General features: G+C 37.6%; 1 protein-coding gene across 10 annotated transcripts in view; it reads right to left on the reverse strand.

Annotated features, from left to right (window-relative positions):
• Window positions 1-20939, reverse strand: part of LOC135222880 (slowpoke-binding protein-like) — a 232133-nt gene that overhangs the window by 101019 nt on the left and 110175 nt on the right. The window lies entirely within an intron of this gene.

Genomic DNA, 20939 nt, shown 5'->3' on the forward strand with positions numbered 1-20939 from the left:
CAAAATAGTTTGTAGGCTTACTGCCCGAGTAAGCCAAAATCTACGGACAATTATGTATCAATTCCATTTGTTATGTAAGATGGACAAAACTGGTTCCCCAAGAGCACATATAAAATATTTATTGAAATCCGTCGTCTGCATTTTGTAACTAGGTTCGTGATTCACTTAAGTGATTCTCAATCTCCTCTATGTACAGAGAGAGACCTTACCTTACAGACCTTACATCTTGTTTGGGTTGCCCCAGGTCCCTCAGTGTGAGGCACCTTTCATGTCTACCAGAAAATTGCTAATGCATCTTCCGGTATATTTTGCATCTTCCAATCTTGGATGGTCTGGGATGCAGCTTAGATATTTGTCGAGCTTATTCTTAAACACATCTACGCTCACTCCTGATATATTTCTCAGATGAGCTGGCAACGCATTGAATAGACGCTGCATTGTTGATGCTGGTGCGTAGTGGATTAATGTCCTGTGTGCTTTCCTTAGTTTTCCTGTTATAGTTTTGGGCACTATTAATCTACCTCTGCTTGCTCTTTCTGATATTTTTAGCTCCATGATGTTTTCGGCAATTCCTTCTATCTGTTTCCATGCCTGAATTATCATGTAGCGTTCTCTTCTCCTTTCTAGACTATTTGATTTTAAAAATTGTAGTCTTTCCCAGTAGTCAAGATCCTTAACTTCTATTCTAGCTGTAAAGGACCTTTGTACCCTCTCTATTTGTGCAATATCCTTTCCGTAGTGTGGGTACCATATCAAATTGCAATATTCCAGTGGACTACGAACATACGTTTTATAAAGCATATTCATGTGTTAAGCTTTTCTGGTTTTGAAGTGCCGTAACAACATTCCCATTTTTCCTTTCATTTTGCCAATAGAATTGCTATTTGATTATTGCATAACATGTTCCTATTCAACATCACACCAAGGTCTTTAACTGGTTCCTTATTTGTGATTGTCTCGTTATTAGGTACCCTATATGCATATAGTTTTCCTTCTCTATCTCCATAATTTACTGATTCAAATACCATCCTATTTACCTCCGCCCATTCATATACTTTTAAGGTCTCTTTGTAACGAGTTCCTATCTTCATCACAAGTAATTTCTCTACTTATTCTTGTGTCATCGGCGAAACTACCCACTACCGAGTCCTTAACATTACTGTCTATGTCTGCAATCATAATAACAAACAGCAATGCACACCAGATATTACCTTAGCTACATCCGATTTCCATCGTTTGCAATAACTATCTGTTTTCTGTTGTGTAAAAATTCTTTTATCCATCTTCCTACTTTGTCCACTATATTATGTTTACTAATTTTCTTCGCTAATATATTATGGTCTACCCTGTCATAAGCTTTTGCAAAGTCTAGATAAACCACATCTGTTTCTTTTCCGTTTATCATATTTTTATGTATGTTCTTACGGTGGACTAACAGTTGGGTTTGTGTACTTTTTCCAGGTATAAAACCATGTTGTCCTATATTAAACAAATTATTTTTTATTACATATTTCATAATATTTTTCTTTGTTACCCTTTCATACACTTTCATAATATGTGATAGACTCACAGGCCTATAATTACTTGCCTCTTGACTTGATCCACTTTTGAAAGTAGGGGTAATATATGCTAATTTATGTTCATCATGAATCTTGCCTGTATCTACACTTTGCCTTAATAATATTGCAAGGGGTTTTGCGATAGAATGAACTACTTTTTTTAACAAAATAGCAGGGACACCATCAGGCCCAGCTGCCGATCCATTTCCAATTTCATTAATAGCCTGCACAATGTCAGCTTCATTGATATCTATGAGAGAGAGAGAGCGAGAGAGATTATTTAACATAACATTCTTACCTAACTTAAATACCAGTTATTCACTATAATCTTAAGAACTATGTACAACATAACAATGATCATCCTTTGTTTTTTTAATCAATAACACCAGAAACGACCAGAAAAATCCAGATATATCGACAAAGACAGAAGGAGGTGATATAAAAAGAACTGAAGAGCTCCTACGGGCAAAGACAACACTAACGAGACACTGCTGCCGTTTTTACATAACCCAGAAAACTGTGGCATAAGGGGGCCGGGAACTTGTGTGGAATACTGTGTGCAGTGAGAGGGAAGGATAATGTAGGGGGAGAAGTTGGTGTAGAGGAAGTGGGAAAAAAAAAAAAAGGGGGGGGAGGAGGGGGAGGGAGGGGGGGGGAGGGGGGGGGGGGGGGGGGGGGGGGAGGGTGGAGGGGGGGGGGGGAGGGGGGGGGGAGAGGGGGAGGAGAGAGAGAGAGCAGGCGGGTGTCTTCATAAAATCCAAGAGATGGAAAATTTCAACCACATCCTCGACAATTTTCACGGTTTTTTCTTTCCCTGGCGGATACGTTACACTTCACGGGGGCCCACTTCACCCAAATTCGAGGGGCGAGTATCACTTTGAACGCCATGAACACTACTCTCGCTCCCTTTTAAATGTGATTTTTCTATCCACGTAGATTAAATATCTTTATGCCTTCGTAGTTTTCAGTAACGATGTTGGAAATCACTGACAGCACCTGCTCTCTTTCTCTCTCTCTCTGTCTCAGATGCTATTTATAATCATTAGCAACTAAACATATTTAGTTTTGCTTTCTGTTCTTTACTATTTTTCTATCTTCGCAAATGGGCATCCTGTCTCTGGATGTCCACAGGAAATTCAGCGCCTTTCCGCTTGTGTTGAATAAAACTTTAAATAATTTAATCATGGGACATTTGCTTTCCTCAATTTTTTTTCCTTATTTTTTTCATAACATTGTTAGCATTATTATATTAATTTTGGGTTTCGTATAATATGGAATTTTAAGGTAGAGTTAAAAGAGCATGTGTCTGTGCATCAGCTGTTACGAGCAGCGAAGTCGCTCACGCTCGTGCATGTATGCTATCAATATAAAGAACACGCGAGATATATAAATAAAAAAAAAATTGATTATCTGGTACAAAAGGCTCCACGTGAGCTATTCTCTTTTGTCCTAGGATGCAAGTCTAACGACCAATAGTGTATCAATAGAAGAACTGGTTACGCGTCGAACCTCGTGAGTGCATTTGTCACGCAAAGGGATGCAATACTTGCACAACGTGCATTCTCTATCACACACGTGAAAGGAATTACGATGAAAGGCTTCATTCAACGCGCATTCAATGGTTCTCGATCTCCACGGCAAAATGAATAAATGTGATACGAGGAAAATTCTGTTCACTTTCTTGTGATACTCGTTTGGTCGTAGATTTTACGAGGAATGGATAAGATTTTTCTTGAAATGAAGTGATTTTTTTTATTTACCTATCTGAAGTAAGAGATATTTAAGAAAATTTTTAAATCTTAAGTATATAAGAAGCGTTGGCCTTGACTCAAAGCCCCACTTGCGTATATGAAAAGAATAAGCTTAATTAACTCCAGAAGCAAACTTTAACGATCTGGTGCAAACGGCGACTGGGAAGTAAGTATGGGAGACCACTCACCTCCTCCCTCATCGCGAGACCATGCGCCCCCCACCCCCACAAAAAAAAATAATAAATGAGTAAATAAAAATAGAAAACCCTTCTTCATTTACCATTGGCTTGACTCCCCATACATAGGTTTCAAGAGCACTCGGATCTGTACATGTGAAGAGAGTCAACCCCTCTAGGCTCTTAATTATCGTCCTTTAAGTTTTTTCTGTTTTAACCAAGTCCTCTTTTTCTCTCACTTCTTAACTGCGCTTTCTCTCTCTCTCTCTCTCATCTCGCTCTCTCTCTCTCTCTCTCTCTCTCTCTCTCTCTCTCTCTCTCTCTCTCTCTCTCTTTGTGCTTTTATGGCGGTCGCAAGATCTTTCAGAAATTTATCATGGCGGCCGCAAGATCTTGCAGAATTCAGAAATCTATTTCTGTTCCCGAGGCAGAGAAAACTTTAAATCATGAATAAAATTTTACATACACACACACACACACACACACACACACACACACACACACACACCACACACATATATATATATATATATATATATATATATATATATAGATATATATATTATTATATATAATATACTATATATATAATATAGCATACAGATATAGTAAGTTTGTGTCAAACTTGAACAATACGGAAAAATTTCCTATGTAAGCAAAGTGCTTCATTCGTTCCCGTTTACTACCTCTTAGAGGTAACCTGATAGCAATCTCCAAGTACTGACAGACTTTGCTAAACAAAGCAAATCTTAAATTGGATCATATTTAAAATTACAGAAAAGTTCTTATTTTCTCACTCTTGCAAAGGATTCGGCAGGATTTTCAATTTTTTCACCTCAATCTCGAAGGGAGGTGAGCAACTACTTTTCTAAATCATGAAGAGACAGGAATATGAACAGAGTGGGAAACTGAGAGAGAGAGAGAAAAAAAGAGGAATTTAACGGTTTTCGTCTGTTTCTCATACATAGGGCCAGATCCAGGCTTTTAAATCTTAAAAATAAAAAAAATAAATAAAAAAAGGGTGCTGACCCTTGCTTTTGCGTTGTAAGCCTCCGTGGGGCAATCTATAATACAAAAATACTGTGGACAGAGGAAACTATTTCCCAATTACTTGGGACTCGGATGAAGCCTAAAACTAAAATGTCGCATGACGTGACGATTATCCAACTTTGGAACTATGACTAACACATTGTTAGCCCTAACAACGCTCCACGCCCTCATTACAAACAAGGAACTCTTCCATGATATATTTAACATGATGAACTAATTACTCATTCTGCCGGTGGGGGAAAGTATGGGAACTCTTCAACGGCCTCAATCTGATGGCGGACCACACCCACCCAGTGATATGGTGACCCCACCCATTATCATATCGTTCCCCAAAATACCAAGCCTTTTCCACCACGTCGTCGGACCTAACTAACTACCGAAGGAGTCCTCCCCACCCACACCCTCCCACCACCAAGGAAACAGACGAGGGACTGCTGCCCGAAGTCACTTACATTTCCAGAAGGGAATCGAGAAGGGACTCTCCATCTTCGAGAAGGTCGTTCATTCCCTGTGGATGGCAGAACTTTCAGATACGTATCACCGAACGGCGAGGGAGTTTTCGCAGGCCGTGAACAGGAAATGTTTCAGGTTGCATCGGCTAACTTGGATATGACGGGCAAAATAGGGTTCGTGTGTTTGTAAAAGGAAAATTTGCACTTGTATATACACACACGTGTGTAATTAAATCACGAATATATGGCCTTTGCCTTATATATACATAGCTGTATATATATATATATATATATATATTATATATTATATTAATATTAAAATAAATATATCATATTATATATATTGTATATGATATAATATATACATAATATATATAAGGCAAATGCCATATCTTCGTAACTCAATTACACATACACATACACTTACACACACACAAACACACACACACACACACACACACACATATATATATATATATATATATATATATATATATATATATATATATATATATATATGTGTGTGTGAGGCAAATGCCATATCTACATGACTCAGTTACACACACACACACACACACACACACACAGACACACACACTTTCTATTCTGGTAATCGTTGGGAATCGACCTATCAAAGGTGAAGCAGACACTCTATATCTATCCAAGTGTATTGTATATGACGTGCATTCTGCATACGATATTTCACTGAGTGCCTATCACTCTCTACGTCCATTCCACGCAAAAGAGATATACAATACCAACGTCCCAGTTCAGCTAAGGAGCCCCGGAGTGACTACCTAGTGTGAGTTTTACATTCCACAACTGCTAATATGCAGATTGGTTTATTGATGCCTACTCGGTACTTTGAGTTTAAATGAAGATGTATTACTTCTTAGAAGCACCACGGACCACTGCATCTATTTATTTTTTTGCTTGTCTTTTTATGTAAACTTTGTACACATTAATTTGCTTGGATTCTTTTTCGTGGATACAGTGGCATTCCGTTATGTGAATATTTGATCTGCAGAGTAATGGCCATTAAGACTGGGAACACCTGTAATAATAATAATAATAATAATAATAATAATAATAATAATAATAATAATAAATACCATCTCTAGTCTCTTCAACTACAATTTGACCTTAAAATTTACCGGGCATGATTATACTCTTTTCCCTTGATTTCGTTCGTTCTTCATTTTTACGTAATAACTCGTTTTCTGACGTATTCTTCCTTCCCCTCTCATCCATCCCTATAATCAGCTTTTACTCTTAACTGCGGAGGCCGAAAGGATTTTGTGTATTGATTATTAGTAATAATTGACTCTGCGCCTTTATTTCCTTTCGTACCACACAGACAGAATCCAAGAAATGGTTTCTGTTATAGCGATAAAGTTCAGGTTTATTTTGTGGATAGTGATAATATATTACTATTATTATTATAGTCATTGCCACTCTTATTATTATTATCATTACTTATTATTATTATTATTATATTTTATTATTATTATTATTATTATTAAAATAGTAAAACAGGGATCATTCTTAGATAGTGACCCTCAAGGGTTTAACCCGGTACGTATCCACCTTAAGCTCGTGCTAGTACAAGCCCGTCGGGGATGACCGTGAAAACATAAACAAAAGACTGTCAACATCATAAAGATAACGACCCCCGAAAACCCTTGGCGGGCACTATCTAGAAAAGATCCAAAAACAATAACAACACCAATACCTAGAATGATTAATCAATCTATATTACAAGAGGATACAGAATTTTTCAGACCAGAAACCACGAGTGTTATCGACTGTGGGTCAGTCACAATGACGATTTGGATGTCAAGTGTGTTGAAGTGCATGAAATATTACATTCGCTCTCATAAGTCATGAGTACAAAGTAGCTCTGCTATAGAGAGAGAGAGAGAGAGAGAGAGAGAGAGAGAGAGAGAGAGAGAGAGAGAGAGAGAGAGAGAGAGAGAGAATTTTATAATAGCGTATAGCTAACTTGAAAATACCGATAACTTGGACGGATGATGGCCATCTGCATAAACATTTTGTTTATATAATTATAAATTTTTTTCCAGTCGACCATTACCGAAACCTTAAACGCGGAGGACTGTAAACATTATGGCCTGCAACTGGCAGCAGTATTCTATGGGAACTCCGGCAAAATTAATATTAATATGATGTTTTATGTAACACAAGCCTTCGGACAGTTTATCTCGTGTAATTTCATTAGCTTATGGCCGAATCCGTTAGAATGTAAGATCATTTTGAGAGGTGTTATATAATCTAATAATGGACATTTCTTATTGGTCTATATAAATGAGAGATCATTATAAAATATTAAGAGAAACAATAATTCTTACAGAGCAGGAAAAAAATTTCTTTAAAATATTAGTGTTAATGATACATTTCTGAAAACACCAGTAAGTTTATGATTCTTTTCAAGCAGGATAAGCAGGATATTATGTATGTTTATGTACCTCAAATGTTCATTATTCACTAAATAATAATAATAATAATAATAATAATAATAATAATAATAATAATAATAATAATAATAATAATAATAATAATAATAATAATAATAATAATAATAATGCTTGACATCGTACTGCCCCTCGCGTATGTCGTTTCACATCAATATTAAGAGCATATAAACCTACTCGGAATCACAAAAATTCTTTCACTTTCGGTTATTGGCGCTTCTGTTTGTATATCCACAAACTAGGCTGAGTGAAACTGCTGAAACTGCCACTCGAAGAAACTACGATAATGACTTGCTGAATCAGCCACACAGGGGATCGTATGACAAAATTTATACCTAATAAATAAATTTCATGGGAATAAGGTGTTCTTAAGACCACAGTCCGAATATGGGTTATATTATTAACACTTACAAATTTTGGTTGTTAATTTTATAGTGTGTTTACTGGAAATTGATAACTTAATTACATAAAAAAATCCATTTACAAAAGTTCATTCAACGAGACCAATTTTATCAAGACTTACAAAACTACACGATGGAATGTCAACGGTACTAAAATCCATAATATTGTTCTAAATAAAATCATGAGAGAGAGAGAGAGAGAGAGAGAGAGAGAGAGAGAGAGAGAGAGAGAGACGTTTGTAACAGTTTTTCATAAATGTCAAATGCAGCAACACCACATAAGAGAAAGGATTTAAATTTTAAATCGGCTACATTATACAGCAAATTCCGGCAATTTATTCATTTCACAAATGCACCATGAACACACGCATTGTCCATTTACATAAATTCATTAAAACCGACCAAACTACAAAAGGGAAAACTCAAAATTTGTGTCTGTTGTTATTCCTTCTCATTATATACCTCCATTTTTAACATGGGGTAATAGCCCCCATCCCAAAAATTAATTTTTAACATAGGAAATACCTTGCAAGCTGGCCCTTGGGGCCTGGAGTGACGGAAATGGGCCCACATGGGGCCCAAGGAACCCAAAGAGTTCCAGTTCATATATTTCCATGAACCCAAAGAGTTCCAGTTCATTTATTTCCAAGGAACCCAAAGAGTTCCAGTTCATTTATTTCCAAGGAACCCAAAGAGTTCCAGTGTATGTATTTCCAGGAACCCAAAGAGTTCCAGTTCATGTACTTCCCTTCGGGGATGCTGCCGTCGTTGTCAAAAGTCAAAACTTACATTTCCAGTCTTATGTCGAACCTGTCAGAACAATGGCTGTGTGCACATTTCGGCGACTTTTATTGCCTCGTAAAGATGGGGGTCCAGACGTCTTGGGAAGATTTGCGTCAAGACTAAATGGTTAAATCCATATATTCTATGAAATAATAAAAATTTATATGTCTACAGAAACACTGACGCACAGCTGCTCCAGCTATCACTGATACTGCTGATAGTAGTGGTAGTACAGGCCCAATAATAGAAGGGGTCACAAGTAAAATAATAATAATAATAATAAAAAGAAGAATGCTACAATAAAATTAAATTTCACAGATTCAAAATGACATTACTAACACTATCACCACTACTGCTATTGGCAGTGTGAATAGATTTTAGTAGTGATACCGTGCGAACCTACTACAAATGTCATAATAACTGAAATTACTGCACAGCTGCTACTGAAATTACATTTCATTTGCTGTTATCATGAAAATGATAGCATTCAGCACCGACACCTACCATTTAATTTTGCCCCAATTAAAATGAACGCACTGGTAATATCAGAACAGAGTACAATACTTTGAAATGGAGCGTCTGACCCCATACTATGATAGGCCATGGTAACCAGAGAGAGAGAGAGAGAGAGAGAGAGAGAGAGAGAGAGAGAGAGAGAGAGAATTTGAACCCATACTGTAGAATGACAGCAATATAAGAAAGGCGCGAGAGGGCGAGTTACGACCTCATGGACATTACGTACCGGGCCCAAGGTTGCACAAAGTATTCTTTACTCAGTAGACTGATATGAGTTCAAGTGTTGGTCCTGTCAAGTGCGAACGTGGAGGTCAATACCCTTAGACTATCGGTTACATTAAAAAATAATACACGGATGCACGTGACCAACTAAACCATGGCCCCCTTCAACCTCGATGGACTGATTCGATTGGAATGTAAAATTTACGTCAAAATACAAGCACTGGAGCCAGTGCTTGTTAGTAAAAAATTGTTAGTAAAAGATTGATAAGTAAAATGGACGAAAGAGAATGAGCTAAGGTGCAGTAAAAGGAATGAAGAGGTTCGTAGCTTGGGGCCGAAAGGACGCTGCAAAGAACAGAGGTGAACTGGTGGCATTAGCCCCCTAAGGGATACCCCAACGGAATTCTGCTTCAGAATGAAAAAGAAAATCATGCGTTAAATACCAGAAAGTATCTGATAATTACGTAAAGCAAATTCCAAATGAAATTAACATGTTATATCAACGGCTATCGGACCCTATTAACCCAACTCATACATATTTTCAGAAGCATCGAAGCCTGCAACACTCGGCTTCATTTGCCGTCTCGGCTTTGAGCTTCACCCCTCTCGCAAACTCCAAGTCGATCCAATAGTCTATCAGTAAAACACACCTTTGTGTTGGTGCGTGTTTTTGGGTGAAATACCAAACTCCGTTATTCGGGATTGCTTCATCAGGGCGCGTAATAAGTAAACGTGGATAGGGTGGGGGTTGGGGGAGATCCTGGGGCTAGGAGAGGCTGGTTGTGGGAGGTTACTTGTCAATAAATCGTAAGGTGGCGAAAGTGGGGTATTGGGGAGGGAGTGGGGAAGATGAGGAAGGAATGGGAAGGGGGAGGGGGGAGAAAACTTACGTGGGAAGATGAGGCAAATAGCACATGATGAATACGAGTTTTGTTTTCAATATATCTTAAGGTGTTGAAGGTGCGTAATGGTTGTCCATTATGAGGATGAGTTTACGGACTGTCATATAATATTTAGTTTTCCTACAAAGTTAAGTATATCTTAGTTTTACCGGACCACTAAGCTGATTAACAGCTCTCCTAGGGCTGGCCCCAAGGATTAGGTATTTTTACGTGGCTAGGAACCAATTGGTTACTGAGCAACGGGACCTACAGCTTATTGCGGGATCCGAACCACATCGAGAAATGAATTCATATCGCCAAAAATAAATTCCTCCGATTCCTTGTCGGCAAAGCGGGGAATCGAACCCGGATCCTGAGACTGGTAGTCGAGCACGTAACCGACTCGTCCAACGAGGAACTAGTTTTTCTACTGTTTGTGAAAAACACTTACTCTTGCAATATTAATGATATATATTATACAAACTCAAAAAACAGCAATAGAGCTCTTATAACAATTTTTGATGGGAACAATTAACAGTTGCAAGTAATAACCGCTACTGCTATTTATAAAAAATTTTCGTTTCATGTGCTTAATCAAGCATAAGACTTAATTCACTCATTTAATTTTTATGTCTGGATAACATAAGAAGGCTGAATATATAGTAAGATCTGACTTGAAGAGGGAAAAGAAACTTGCTGAACGGAGAGAAAAAGATTTTTCTTTTTTAATGTTTAGACGCTACAAAAAAAAGACTAATGAAAAAGGGCCGAAGTCCATTAGATGGATTGCTCTTGTGTCTTACTTGGCCAAAGAAAAGTTATGAAAGGTAACTCTAAGCCTAATGTGAAGTTTTATTCCACTGGGACGTCACAAAAACATTCGATGAGACTATGGTATCGTGTCATCCTGCTAACACACACACACACACACACACACACACACACACACACACACACACACACACATATATATATATATATATATATATATATATATATATATATATATATTATAACTTAAGCTTGTCGACTGTACTCAATACATTAATGACGTATAATAAAATGCCCCGAATCATTATTTCACCTCCACATAATCAGGACAACAAAGGCTAGAACAAAAACACTCCACAATTACCAAATACGAAACGCTCCAACACGATCCCTGCGCACTGAGCATTCTCTATGACCCAGACGAAACAACAAAAACTATACTTTAAACAAATATAAAATATAATAACTTATTAAGTAAATACGTCCAACCGAACACCCGCAGGCCTTTTACCCCCACCCCCCTCCTATGCCTGGAAAAACAATGAAAGCTATTATTTCCACAAAATAAAGTTAATAAACATAAGGAAAAAGTTCTCCTCATTAGCCGAGGGCGCAACCTTAGCCTCCACTCCAAGGCCTAATTCGAGTGCTTCTCCAGCGTCTCCAAAGGATGCTAGCACACAAGACCTCATTAGGGAGTGACGCCCTGGGCGACGAATTCCAACAGTTGTACTATATTTTACTCTTAAGGCGAATGACAATTTACTCGTGATCCTTCCAAGGATTTTAATCGATTCTGAATGTGAAACACTGCGTACTTTTCCAGGAATTGGAGTTTAATAAAATCTGGAATTCTTCCAGTGAGAAGATTCCAGCACTATAATAGCATTCTGCTTTGGGTATTTAATGGAGATTTGTAAATCAGACCCACTTCTGGAAGCCAAGGTGCTCAATAGTCTTCCTGGAAAGTTTTTCTGACACAATGGAGTTCTCTTTTTATTATAAGTTATATTAATAAAATCATCTTATGAACCTAGATGCAGGGAATAATCGTGCTTAAAATAATGAAATATGACTGAGATTTAAACATTTAAAAAAAATCTAATCTGCATTAGGACAAGATTTATGGAAACTAAGCCTTTAACAGTACAAGGATAATAGTAATTGTAAAGTCAAAGATCGACCTGGAACATCAGGTCGCCTCACCATACTAAAGTTCTATTTCTGTTTAGCTGTTTAATACTAAGAGGATTAATCGATGGCAATGACCTTCAATGTCCCAGTAACCGAAAAACTTAATTCAGTCAATCAAGAGGATTATATACTGAAGCCAGCCACAAGTCCAGATAAAAAAAAATGGGGCTGACAGTAGCGTTAACTTCCAGGCCTTATGTAACAACAGCGTCACCACAACTTGCAGTAAATCTTAGCGGTTAGTGATTACAGCAATAGTTTACGCATTGGATCCTTAAGCCAACTGGCTTTTCAGATTTATCAAAGACCTATTGTCGCTTCACCCAAACTCATGGTTGTTTCAACAGTAACGCTTTGCTGCTACTGCTGTTGGACCCTCACTGTGACTAACTACCACTTGCACCAGACCAACAAAGTTTGCTGAGCTGGATGTCAACTATAATATTAACCTTCCTTTTTTATCAAAACTTGCTGCCGTCACGATGACGTAACATCCCTTCAGGTGTCAAGGACAAACATAAGCTATTCCAGAGGTTATCTGAAACAAAGAAGTGAAGGTCATACAAGAAGAAAGGAAATTAAAAAAAGAAGTAGAGACTCTTACTCTGCAGGAGCTACGACACTGATGAGAAAATACTAAAAGACAATTTAAAAATATAAGAGGCAACTTATTTAGAAAACTTACAAGGGCCCGGCAGAAAGGGAATCATCCCTGTGGAGGGCTGTACATAAAAGTAAATAAAGTAAAGTTATAAATATCCAAGAAAATATAAAAGAAGGCAGTGAACTTGTACTTGATATTAGGAAGAAAAAGAATTTCCAGAAAGTCTGCTGTACGAGATTATAAAATGAACCCAGAAGGCCCCAAAACGCTTCAGTTGTTAATTGTAATAAAGCCCTGAGGGTACATTTAATTTGCTTCAAGTACTTGTTAGGTACTGCCACTTCGTTACGTAAGAAAACTACGCCTCAACACTTGAACTACCCACTACAGTATAGCTAGCGTGTTCGCGGGGAGGCCTGGATTGAATCTTTGAACATTACGATGAGGAAAATCAAAATTTCAATATTTTCATATCATGTTTAACGAAGGTTTTTTAGTGTTATCTATGACTATTTCTATCACTTTCTTTCAGCTTAAGCCACAACTTTTTTCTTTCGTGAAAAAAGGAAAGGAATCATGGGTTGTTTTTATTCATCGGAATTATGGGTTGATTTTTCATCGAAGTTGAAAAAACATGCAGTATATATATATATATATATAATTATATATATATATATATATTATCTATATATATATATATATATATCTACATATATTATATATATATTATATATATACATATATTATATATATATATAATATATCTATATATAATACTATTATAATAACATATATATATTATATAGATATAATATTAACAGCGAGAAGCGTCACCGCCCCCCCCGGGTATTTTCATATTTGGTATGCGTTTAGCCAGAGCGTTAGGCGACTGATAACCCTCAGTCCCTCCTCTCTCTCTCTCTCTCTCTCAAGGTGATCACTGGCATAGCCTTTTCTCTCTCTCTCTCTCTCTCTCTCTCTCTCTCTGTCTCTCTCTCTCTCTCCATTATCTAAGCTCACCAAATCAGAGTCGGAGCTATAAAAATATATACGTTTATTCAAAGCAAAGTACTAGTGGAATAATTCAGGTTCTTACAGGATAATTAATGGAATGATATTAGTTCAAGTCTCACAGACAACCCCCGGCACTTTAATAGTCTTCATCAGTAATTAGTCAAATACCAATTATCTCTTCTCCAAAATATTATAGTTCCCTCCACACAGGACACTTAGTCCCCTCCACACAGGACACTTAGTCCCTCACTAGGACACTCAGTCCTCTCACTAGATCCGCCTGTTTAAAAGACAGGAGAACACACTCGTGAGCACACACAATTGTAAAGACAGTCAAAAGATTAAACGAAATAGAGCATAAAGCATAATAACAATTACCCATTACAGCTTGTACAGCTTGGAAAATTACGCACTTAAACAAATATAACTTTCGCAGAGCTATCCCGGCATCTTGCCTTTTCTCCCGTAGCTGTCTCCCTAGTTCCTGGCTAAACCATGCCAATAAGAATGGACACATTCGTACACGTACACATGAATTCACACTCTTCGTCAACGCCCCAAGTAACTGGTCACAGCCAGTTTTCAAAGGCACCTTGAACAACAGCCTCTTAAACTCACATACCCACAGAACAAACATTGACCTGCTAAGTAAGCATCTTAGTGTCACACCATCCCAGAAAAGATTTATCAGCTTTCTTAAGGTGTCGCTTGGACTCTGTCTCCATGGGAAGTTAAAAATGATAAGTCTGCACATTCTAAAAAAGTCACAGCCATTCACATTATAATGGTATATTAAACATATTATTAATTTTAGCCCTCTTTTATATAATATATATGTATAATATATATATATTATATATATATATATATATATATATATATATATATATTAATAATATGTATATTCATATATAATGAGTATATGTATAGTATATATTATATATATATATATATATATATATATATATATATATATATATATATATGTATGTATGTATGTATGTATGTATGTATGTATGTATATATATATATATATATATATATATATATATATATATATATATATATATATATATATATATATCCTCTCCGGGTTTGAATCTTGGCAAGAACATCAGACTTTTATCCGAGTCTTAGGCTTTGTCGTAACAAACGTTTCCGAGAAATATACAGAAGTCAAGACGTTTTTGTGGTTATTACAAATACGCATATATTTCATAAAAAAAAGTAACAAGCAGATTCCAAATATCTGCCCACACTGTTCACCCTAACAGGTCCAGACCACCGACTCCGTTACAGAACCCCACCAGCAATGTAACCAAGATCGCTCGGTAAGAGAAAATGGTTTACGAAACGAACAAAAGATAGTTGTAGGTGAGACCGTCTTAATGGATATCTCGTGTTATTCTGTCCTAATTACTCCCGTAATGGACTCAACGTGTTTTTCCTAAATTGAAGTCCAGCGGAAAGGGGTGCGTTCCATTAATTCCCGTATTTTAATGGAATTACAACTTGCACTCCTTTCATTAAACGGCATTCCAAAAGTTTAGTCATTTTAAGCAGATTGTGAGTTCGCGTGAACTGAAATATTTAAATATATTAATAAATAGTGGTCCTCTGTGCGTACTGATATACAATCAGTAAAGGAAAAGGTTGTTTAGGAATAGTGTATGTAGAAATACACACGAACACATGATGTAGATACATATACGTAAGCATACATACATACAAAAATATACAATACACATGTATATATACATAAACATATATATTATATATATATCTATATATATCTATCTATATATATATATATATATAAATATATAATATATACATTTTTAAATACAGATAAATTCCATATCTGTAAATAAACCCATGACCTAAGGGGTCATTGGCGAATAGGAGTGTCACCGCATAACTATAAACAGGACGTGAAACTAGACCATGCTATGCAATGCTTGCAGTAGCCTGGTTTACGTTTGCACGTCCTATCATTTTCTGAGTTTTGTAAACTGATCACAACGCTTTCCACGGGAAGCGGTTGACTTGTTACCCACAGCGGAAACTCATGACTTCCGAGCCGGCAGGCTACGTGTTCATTTTATTCTTGTTATATTATCAATCGCTGAGATAGCGATGCTCCTATATTGCAGTTTAACTTAGATTTCTCTGACGAAATGGAAGAGTTAAGCTCCAATATTCTTGGCAACAATTACGTAGTTATTAACGTTTAGGGATTCATTGCCAGTCTGAGTGGTTGATAAAATGTGCTGTTCTTCGTTTATCTTTTAATGCCAAAAAATGTTATGATTTTAGACATTTCACTCAAAAATACGTCAGGAATGAAATTAGGATTTGGGCCAAAGGCCTATATGTGTGGCCTATAAGGTCATTCAGCGCAGAAAGGGAAACAGAGTGCAAGAGGTTTGAAAGGTGTAGCAAGAGTAAAACCTCGCAGCTGCACTCAAACAATATTGTTAGAAAAGGATGGAAAGTAAGGAGGAAGAGAGTAAATATGAAAAGAGGTACAGTAAAGCGAATGAGGAATTGCAGCCACGGGCCGGAGGGACGCTGCAAAATACCTTAAAGTAAAGCCTACAATGCATCGTGTGAGGTGCACTGACGGCACTATCCCCGACGCCAGGGTAAGACGAAAAAGAAAAATAATCAATAAATAAATAATAAATAAATAATAAGAAACGACAGACATGATCTGAAAAATAGTAATTAACTGCTTCCAAATTTGACACACTCACACACTCCCAAGTCCGGATATAAAATTGGATGGCTGATCACAAAGAGTTAGCTCGCCTACCTGCAACATGCTATTGTAGTTACTTGGTGCAAGGAGCCAATTCTTCACAATGAGGCTACAAAGCCAAAGGAGCGAAATGAGACGGCAAACGAGAATCCTTTCATATCAAGAAATGATCTCAGCGATCAGGGCATAAAAGACATCGCAATAAATAAGTGCGCTTTATGCCATCTGATGACTGTACGTGGAACTGGCTTGCGAGGTAAATGATATACTTCTCGGAATAGTCAACAGATTTATATAATCTGGCGTTGCGACGGCTAAGGTCTTTAACCTAATCACCCACTGGGTATAGGACTAAGAACAAGGTAACTACAGCACTTGTAATACATAGATAAATGCAGGATAGATTAATATAGAACCCAAAATCATACAACTTTGGAGAGAGAGAGAGAGAGAGAGAGAGAGAGAGAGAGAGCTAAATCTTAACTCACTAGGAGACTTAACAACAAAATGGTACAATTCTGAATTTACACACACACACAGACACACACACACACATACACACGCACACACACATATATATAATGGAAGTTTTCCGGTTAGTCTTGTAACCCTTTACAAGTTCAAAATGATTAATTTTTAAGCGTAATCTTGGGTTCTATTGAGAAACATTACCATACAAAATCTCCTTAAAGAAATTATTCGTACAATTAATGGAAAAGGGGTCTCAGTGTATTGGGTTTCTGCTTAAAATGAGGTTAATGAGATGCATTCATTCAATCCTTGTTAATCCCCTTCAGACGATTTTTACTTTCTTTGGAAAGGGGCGGTCGGTCTTCATTGTTCCCAGACTCAATTTTTCAGATATTTGTTCTTTAAGTTGGCTTCTCAAGCCAATACTAATCCACTCTATACACACCACTCTTCCAAATAGAACAGAACAGAATATAGAATTCATGCCAAAGGCCAAGCGCTGGGAACTATGAGGTCATTCAATGCTGAGACGGAAATTGACAATATAAAGGTTTGTAAGGTGTAACAGGAGGAAAACCTCGCATTTCCACTATGAATCAAATGTTAGGAGAGGGTAGAAAGGAAGATGAAGGAATGATAATGAAAGGAGTTGCAGCTAGTGGCCAAAGGAACGCTGCAAAGAACCCTGAGTAGTGCCTGCAATGCACCGGAATAGCCGCACAGACGGTACTACCCCCTACGGAACACTTCCGAAGCCTGTTGCAAGTTGCAGTAGGCCTAAGCTCAGAGATCACCTTTTATGCAAGCGGTATCTGAAGGAAGGCTGCATGTGATATCAACATTCCGTTATAATTACTGATTTTAAAAATGATGTTGCAGGCCCCAAGCCTACTATCACATAAATGTTCACGGGAGCCGGGGCAAAAACAGCGACCAATATTTTTTAGAATGCCGAGCACCAAGTTACTTCACTCATCGAAGACCGAGGAGCCACCTTGCAGCAAACAAGTTTCCACTCCTTGCGGTGGACGTCCTTTGTGAAATATATTACATGGAATACGTTTGTATATAGTTTCAACATACAAAGACAAACCATATACCACCATGGTTAATCGAAAATATAAACGAATGGTAAAAAGAAACAAGGCGCAAGAACGAGTACCCGAATTTAGTAAAAAATTGAGTGTCCAATTCCGAGTCCTCTTTGTCAATTTGTGGGATAGCCATCCGGGAGAGAGAGAGAGAGAGAGAGAGTATAGTATGTTATACATCTGTATGGATACATACATACATACTACATATATATATATATATCGATATATATATATATATATATATATATATATATATATATATATATAACATAAGCATCACTACACTTTCTCTCTCTCTCTCTCTCTCTCTCTCTCTCTCTCTCTCTCTCTCTCTCTCTCTCTCTTAGGATCCCCAACAAATTGCATAACAGAATTAGGGATTTGAAAGACAAGAAAAAACAAAGATTATAAACATGAAAATAAGAGAAGGGGGACAATGAACAAGTAACGACGAATACCAGAGAAAATCAGAGAATAATCAGAATGATAATGAAACCAGAGTAAGAAAACTGGAAGAAAGGACTAAAAAATAATAATGAAAAGAAAATAATCAAGAGAATAACAATAACAGAATAACGGAATGATCAGAATTAAACACGAAACAAGAAAAAGAATGCGGAAAATGCGAAAGAGATGAGAATAGACACATTCTAACCAATACTCGGCCTCAACATACTCTGCGATTCATTTTTTCAAACAAAAGCTTCCATTTTCTTCTCTCTCTCTCTCTCTCTCTCTCTCTCTCTCTCTCTCTCTCTCTCTCTCCCCGCGGGTATTCTTGCAGCATCACCAAAGCATCAGCAACGCCATAATTCAAGAGAGAGAAGAGAGAGAGAGAGAGAGAGAAGAGAGAGAGAGAGAGAGAGAGAGAGGTGGCATTATGCTTGCACTTTTTGGGCAATCCGTTGAAAAGTGAAGAGGCTTAATATCCTTGGAATGTGATGCAAGATTTCTCATCCACCAGATTTTTCAGTTGAGTCTAGATCCTACGCAACAGGATTTTCTACCTGTGACAATTTCTTCTGTCCTTGAACTGAAGATGAATAGGCTTCTTCATAGGGTGTCAACTGAGCAATAATAATAATAATAATAATAATAATAATAATAATAATAATAATAATAACAGGTATCATCAGTGAAAGGCTATACAACTACCTAGAGGAGACAAACACCATCCCCCACCAACAGAAAGGCTGCAGAAGGAAGTGTAGGGGCACAAAAGACCAGCTCCTGATAGACAAAATGGTAATGAAGAACAGTAGGAGAAGGAAAACCAACCTAAGCATGGCATGGATAGACTATAAGAAAGCCTTCGACATGATACCACACACATGGCTAATAGAATGCCTGAAAATATATGGGGCAGAGGAAAACACCATCAGCTTCCTCAAAAAAACAATGCGCAACTGGAATACAATACTTACAAGCTCTGGAATAACACTAGCAGAGGTTAATATCAGGAGAGGGATCTTCCAGGGCGACTCACTGTCCCGGCTACTCTTCGTAGTAGCCATGATTCCCATGACAAAAGTACTACAGAAGATGGATACCGGGTACCAACTCAAGAAAAGAGGCAACAGAATCAACCATCTGATGTTCATGGACGACATCAAGCTGTATGGTAAGAGCATCAAGGAAATAGATACCCTAATCCACACTGTAAGGATTGTATCTGGGGACATCAGAATGGAGTTTGGAATAGAAAAATGCGCCTTAGCCAACATACAAAAAGGCAAAGTAACGAGAACTGAAGGGATAAGCTACCAGATGGGAGCTACGTCAAACACATAGATGAGACTGGGTACAAATACCTGGGAATAATGGAAGGAGGGGATATAAAACACCAAGAGATGAAGGACACGATCAGGAAAGAATATATGCAGAGACTCAAGGTGATACTCAAGTCAAAACTCAACGCCGGAAATATGATAAAAGCCATAAACACACGGGCAGTGCCAGTAATCAGATACAACGCAGGAATAGTGGACTGGACGAAAGCAGAACTCCGCAGCATAGATCAGAAAACCAGGAAACATATGACAATACACAAAGCACAACACCCAAGAGCAAATACGGGCAGACTATACATAACACGAAAGGAAGGAGGGAGAGGACTACTAAGTATAGCGGACTGCGTCAACATCGAGAACAGAGCACTGGGGCAATATCTGAAAACCAGTGAAGACGAGTGGCTAAAGAGTGCATGGGAAGAAGGACTAATAGAAGTAGACGAAGACCCAGAAATATACGGAGACAGGAGAATGACAAACAGAACAGAGGACTGGCACAACAAACCAATGCACGGACAATACATGAGGCAGACTAAAGAACTAACCAGCGATGACACATGGCAATGGCTACAGAGGAAAGAGCTAAAGAAGGAAACTGAAGGAATGATAACAGCGGCACAAGATCAGGCTCAAGAACCAGATATGTTCAAAGAACGATAGACGGAAATAACAACTCTCCCATATGTAGGAAGTGCATTACGAAAAATGAAACCATAAACCACATACCAAGCGAATGCCCGGCACTTGCACAGAACCAGTACAAAAAGAGGCATGATTCAGTGGCAAAAGCCCTCCACTGGAGCTTGTGCAAGAAACATCAGCTACCTTGCAGTAATAAGTGGTACGAGCACCAACCTGAAGGAGTGATAGAAAACGATCAGGCAAAGATCCTCTGGGACTATGGTACCAGAACAGATAGGGTGATACGTGCAAATAGACCAGACGTGACGTTGATTGACA

The sequence above is a fragment of the Macrobrachium nipponense genome, chromosome 8 (genome assembly GCF_015104395.2).
Source record: "Macrobrachium nipponense isolate FS-2020 chromosome 8, ASM1510439v2, whole genome shotgun sequence".
NCBI lineage: Eukaryota > Metazoa > Arthropoda > Malacostraca > Decapoda > Palaemonidae > Macrobrachium > Macrobrachium nipponense.